We start from the raw sequence: 6,718 nt of genomic DNA, 5'->3' as shown, positions 1-6,718 counted from the left end.
GATGATGACGTAGAAGGCGATGGCGCTGTTGTGCATCAACCTCGTCGTCATCGAACTCTTCCTCTATGTCATTGTGAGCAAGGCCGCCGACAGCAGGGACTATGGGGGGTGGAGCATGGTGGGGAAAACGAGCCTCCACCGCGTCCAGCCATGCGGCAAGACCATCAACACTTGTATGAATCCTCTGAAAGGTGGCTGCTGTAGTGGTCTGGTACTTGTTGAAAGCGTTAGTCATCGCCCGCATCATGTCTTGTAGTTCCATATGGGACACACTCATTATCGTCCGAAGGTGTAGAAGGAGAGGTCTCGTCCATTGGTGCCTTTCCTGTCATGGGTAGAATAAAACAGAAACGAAGGCAAAAGGTTGTGAACCCTACGACTACACTCTCTGAAGTGGAAATGGAAAACAAGCAGTAAGATGCGTCTTACCTTGCTCTTACAAGTATCTTACCAGCACTGCAGGTGGCAAACAGTGACCGGTATGACAACATGAAGAGAGTGGGTGTGATTGCAAAGGTTACCTGTTCTGCTCGGGAGAAGGTGGAGCTTGTGAAGGCTCAAATGCAGTATATGTATGTGGTATACAGGTTAGTAACAGATAGCAATGCTAAATAAGTGTCCAAAGAACTTGACCTAGTTGCTGGCCTAAAAATGTATTAGAATAATTGTGGCAGAAAGCAAGGAACAAGGATGAAAGATGATGATTCGATTCGCTTGCAGGGGAAAGCCTTCTTGGTAAGGTCAATCGAGTTGTGCTTGGTTGATAACCAACGGAACAGTGGTATAACGGTTGTATGGGTTTGAATCATATTTGATTAGAAGCCCGGATTGCCAATGTCGAGTCTCCACCAATCAAAATTACCATACGTGTCAGAAGATCGGGCTAATGCTACATCAGCTGAACTCTCTGATTCGCATATGGGATGGACCCAGACCCACTTGTCAATGATAGAAGTCGGAACAAACTAAAAATTAAGTTGGAAAGTTAGGTGCTTTAGAAATATTTTATCTATGGCCGTAGAGCATATTACGAGAGCATTGGTATAGAAAACCTTTGCAGTATCAACTAAATATGTGCACATGTTGAAACTCTGTTGTCATTAGAATAACAGGAGTTAATATAAATTTTGAGACATATATATCTGGTACATATCAGAATTTAAATATGCTAAGTATTCACGAACCTACCAGGAATAGAAGTCGCAACAGCATCATAGTAACTTTTATCTTAATTATAGTGGATTGAGAAGCATGTATGTTTATGTACAATAGAATTAAAGTTGATCCTTCATTGGACAGGTACACCAAGGCATATGTGAATAAATTGTAATCCACTGAAAAGAATATTTGGTATTAAATTAGCATGAAGTTGCGAGAAAATGTAACTAATATTTAGAGGAAGAAAGGGAGTTGCTTTTGCACCTTAGGATAAGTACATTAAAGCCCTATGGATATTTAATTTCTTATCACTATTTGAGGGGGTTTAATTAAACCCTCTCACATTCATCCATATCATACAGTGGCATATTTTATGCCACTCAACTCGTAAGAATGGTAATGACATATTATTTTGGGACGACTTAACAGGCAACATCTATAATAGATTGTCCATTTTATTGTCTCATAGTAACATATCCCTTAATTGGTGAAATTAAAAAAAAGAATATTATAAGTAGTATGACAACAACAACAACAATTCATACAATGGTGAGCAAGCAGTCACATAGTCCTCAAATTTAACCTATGGGACGGTTATTCGCGAAGCAACCGCTTTATTCTCTCTCTTCCCCCTCTCTTCTCCATATTATCAAAAATTCTACGTGGAACCATACGAAACAAAAATTACGAAACTGCTAATATGAAGCTGTACTTGCTCTAAGATGTTGGTTGCAGACCATGTGTAACACCCTAATGTATTTTCCCAAATTTTGAGGAATTTATTTGGGCTTAAATAAAATTTCCAGGGTTTTCCCTAATTTGTCTCGCATTTAAAGTAATTTTATAACGCAAGTAATTAAAATTTATGATAGGATCAACTTGTTTGTGCATTCATGCTGGAGCATTGGTTTTATTTGGGTGGAGTGTATAGAGTTTGAATTCAAATTTATTTGAATTCAACTAGATTTGTTTGAATGGTTAGAGTATAGAAAAAGAAAAGGAAAGGAGAAGGAATAAAAGAAGGCAGCCCAAACCTTCTCCTTGGCCCGGCCCAGCTTTCCCTCCCCCTCTCCCCTCTTCCTTCCGCATGGGCCACGCCTCGGCCCACTTTCCCCCTCAGCCCGGCCACCCCACTCGCTCTCTCCTCTTCCTTTCTCCCTCTGCCAGGCCGGCCCCGCGCGTCAGCACCCCTTCTCTCTTCCCCTTTCTCCTCCGGCGCAACGGCCCCCGAAACTGCCGGCGAGCTCCCTCGCTTCGGGCCCGCACACCAATGAGGGCCGCTGCCCTACAAGAAGGGAACCTCTGCGCCCTAGAACCCTAAACCTAGCAGCAGCAGCACCTCTGGAGACCCGCAGCGCCGCCGCCTCCTTCTTCCCTCCGCCGCACAGACGCCTCGGCCTCACCGTCGACCGGCCGTTCCGCTACGCCCCGGACCACCACATCACCCGCAGTAGCTCCGCCTCGCCGCCAGGAAGCTTCCCGAAGCTTCTTCCCTCGACCCCGAGCCCTGCCCATGCCGGAATTGAACCCGAAGCCGCCGCCGGTGAGACGTTCCGCCCTCACGATTCCTCGCCGCCGGTGATCCTCGGACCTCCCTGACCCCCGTAACACCTTCGCAGGAGCCCCACGCGTTGACCCGTGGAGCCTAGGAGTCCGGAGAGCCCCTGCAGCAGCTTCCTCCGCGAGCGCCGCCCGTCCCCGCCGCTCGGCCCCCGTCGCCGGCCATCTTGCGCCACTTCTCCGGTCCGTTCAACCCCTCGGTGAGCACCACATCATTCCCCTGGTCGTGTTGCGCTAGATCCTGTAGCATTTAGGCCTTAGCAGAGACCAGAACGCCGCACGCCGGCGATGCGCCGCCGTGCAGGCCCACCCCGCCATCGTACCCGCAGCTAGAGCGCCCCATGAGCCCCGCTTTAGCCCCAGGTGGATCACGCATGTCGCACTGATCACGCCCGACTCAAGCTCGAGTTGTTTTGGCCCCCGGAGCGGCGGGAACGCCGAGCTCCGGCAAGTCCCGAGCCGCGCCGCCGCGGGTTTTGGCCGCCGGCGTCACAGCGCCGCCCCCTCCTTCCCCTTTTCCCTGAGCCGCCCGATCCAGATCCGAGCGTCGAGAATAGAAGGTACCGGTTCGGCCTTGACGTTTTGCTAAAGAGTCCCTGCCCTTTCGGGAAATCAACCCGCGGTCCACCCGTAGTTCAAAAATAATTACGGTTAGGTCCTATTTTATGCTTTTAGACCCCTGAGCTTTCCAGGTTTCATACCCGCAGTCCATGCCGCGTGTTCCACGTGCTAGCCCCTGTGTCTACCCTTTATTTACGTTTAGACCCTCGGTTTTTGCCCAGAACCTCCTGGAAGTTCTGTTTTTCTCGCAAATAGGTCCCTGGATCTTGTTTCAAGCGTAGTTTTCGCGTCCTAGCTCCGTTTTAGGTGTTCTTTATATCCACGCGATCGTTGTAACGCGTAGAATAGTTCTAGGCCGGTTTCATGTGCTGTTCTATTGTATTGGTGTACTATTTTCTTATAATTTGCTATTGTTTGTGCATGTGTTTGACGATCGTGAGTAGACGCGGAGCCTTTGGACCAGTACCAGGAGCCGCCATCTTCCGAGCAGTTCGAGCAGCAGCTGGGAGAGTATGAGGAAGGCAAGTATAACATGAACCTCCTATCACTTTTAAATACAATTTCATACTGCATTTTAATACTGTATGCCTATAAGGACTTTCCTAGCCACTTTATATCCTATATATATCCTTTGGGTTGCATTTTGGTTAGTTGTGCTAGGTTGCTGCGCTATAACATATCTTGGTCCTTTTTAATTAATTTGATTAATGGTCTTATGCAACCTAATTCTGGAGCCGACCCTCTGTGCTGTGTGCTTGAGTGGTTTGTGCGTCCTTAAAAGATGTTTTTGATAGAAACATGGTTTAGGGGGCCAGCACGGTGCTTAGTGCTTGGTTGGCCACTCTCCATAAGGACCGGTTCATAGAGCGACAACCTGGGACAATCGCGCAACCACAAGACTGGAATGGGACGGTCTTGACTTATTAATTAGGTCGTGTTAGTTCGGGAGTAAGTTACCTGCGTGGGCAAGAGGGGTGGTAAGCTTCAATGGTCCCTGCTCCTCCGGCTTGGTCTGTGCTGTGTGTCTTGTACCCCCGGAGGTGGGCCCCATCGTTGCTGATCCAGAATTCTTAGCGGTTACACCTTACCAACGTGATCCTTTGTAACGGTCTCGTAGTGTGCTTGCTAGCTATCTCACCTAAGAAAGTGTGATGAACAACTAGCGTAGCTCACGACTTGTGGGTAAAGTTGTGCAATCTCTCGAGAGTGTAAAACTGATATATCAGCTGTGCTCATAGTCATGAGCGGCCCAGATCCTCCTTTTGATTAGTGGGGTTATCAACCTTTGGTTAGGGAGATTCCCCGGGTGGGTTTGGTTTGGATGGTTCTCAGTAGTTCTTAATTAATATTGATTAATTCTTATGCAATTTGGGTTTATGGAAATTCATCCACTTGTAGTAATTAGCTTTAATAAAACTTTGCCAAGATTAAAAGCTAATGCAGTTGAGTCAGCCAACCCTAGAGCCTCATAGTTTGTGTTATACTTGTTGAGTACGAGTTTGTACTCACACTTGCCTCTCTACTCTTCTGTTCTATTTCGGATATCTTCGACTGCTGCTCAGTGCCCGGCAACGTGGAGGATTACGTCAGCGGCTTCGACGACTTCTAAGTGTTTGTCTCCCAGTCGACGTCCCTGTGGCACCCAGCTCGTCATGTATTCCTTTTACGCTTCCGCAACTCTTAAACCGATTCTTGATTCGGTTGTAATAAAATAATTCATTTACGATTCATTTACGATTTATATTAATGTTACTCGTGATATGTGTTGTGATATCTTGATGATTCTGTTGTATATATGCGTGACTTGATCCTGGCGCATATATGATTGCTCGATTTATGTTCTTTATAAATCGGGTGTGACAGAATTGGTATCAGAGCCATATCGACTGTAGGACGAAGCCTAGGTAGAATTGGTCGAGTTTAGGACTTCTCCTCCTTTGCCTTGCTTCCGCAAATCTTCAAACATCATTTCCTGTCTCTATTCATTGAGTCTTAAGTCCTTGATTTGCTATCTTCCCTGCCTTTTCTGAGAGATAGCTTGAGCTTTCCATAGACGTTGGCCTGAGTCGCCTAATCTTATAAGCTAAAAGTTTAGGTTGTCCCGATGAAAGTACGCTAGAACGAGGGTGTTGGTCGAGTAGTGTGATAAACTCGACTAAGTTGTGAATATTGAATGTTTGTTATTGTGCAAATGTTTGATTTGGATTTTTTGGTTGATTGCATAGTCTAGTAGTTAAACTTGTTCATGCAAAACGACCCTAACCCAACTTGAACTAAATAAAAAAAAATTGTGTTAGAATGTTGGGGGTAAAACCTATATTCCTTTCTCTCTGTTATATCCTACCGAAGTTTCATTTCCGCAGCTGCACAATATTTCTTTCTCATAAATTTCGTTTGTTGCAATCAGATGGTGAACACCAGGCGCACCGGTTCCGGTTCTGACCAGCAGGAGCAGAACAACCAGAGTACTGGTCAGCCGCTGCCGATGCCGCCACCACTGACCCCGGAGCAGTTCTTCCAGCTCCAGATGCAGATGATGGCTACCCTGAACAATACTGTTCAGGCTCTGCAGCATATCCACGCCCAGCCCCCACCTCCACCGCCACCTCAGCCTCGTGATCGGCGTGCGGATTTCCTGAGAGGTCACCCTCCGACCTTCTCTCACGCCATGGACCCACTCCAGGCAGACGACTGGCTTCGTTCGGTGGAGCGCTAGTTGGTTGTTGCGCAGTTCGACGACCGGGAGAGGGTTCTGTACGCAGCAGGGCAGCTGCGAGGCTCCGCTCTCGACTGGTGGGAGTCCTACCCGGCTCAGGACCGTGATGCTCTCACCTGGGTTCAGTTCCGTGAGCGCTTCCGGAACCATCATATTCCTGAGGGCATCATGAAGATGAAGCAGAAGGAGTTCCGTGCCCTGAAGCAGGTAAATTTGAAGGGAATTCTCTGCAATTTCTTTGAGCTTCGATCCATCCTTGATCTCTTTCGTGAGCCTGACATATTGAGCGATTTCTATCCTTGTTATCTGTGTTTGTCATTTCAGGGACCGATGACGGTGACGGAGTACCGTGACCGTTTCCTTCAGCTTGCCCGCTACGCCCCTGCTGACGTCGCCCGTGATAGCGACAAGCAGGAGTACTTCAAGGAGGGACTGGATGATCACATCCAGTATGCGCTGCTGAACCACCGCTTCGACAACTTCAACCAGCTGGTTGATGCTGCCCTCAACACCGAGCGTAAGCGCCGGAAGATTGAGGATAAGAAGAGGAAGATGGCTCCATCCTCTTCGAGCAGCAACACTCGTCCCCGATATCAGCATCCACCGCAGCAGCAGCAGCAGCAGAGGCCGCCCCAGCAGTACCAGCAGCGGCAGCAGTTTCCGCCTCGTCCTCAGCAGCAGCAACAGGCGGGACAGGGTCAGAGGCTTCCAGCGCCTCCGACT

Source organism: Panicum hallii, chromosome 8 (genome assembly GCF_002211085.1).
Source record: "Panicum hallii strain FIL2 chromosome 8, PHallii_v3.1, whole genome shotgun sequence".
NCBI lineage: Eukaryota > Viridiplantae > Streptophyta > Magnoliopsida > Poales > Poaceae > Panicum > Panicum hallii.
The sequence above is the reverse complement of the archived record's forward strand: the minus strand, read 5'-3'. Positions refer to the sequence as shown.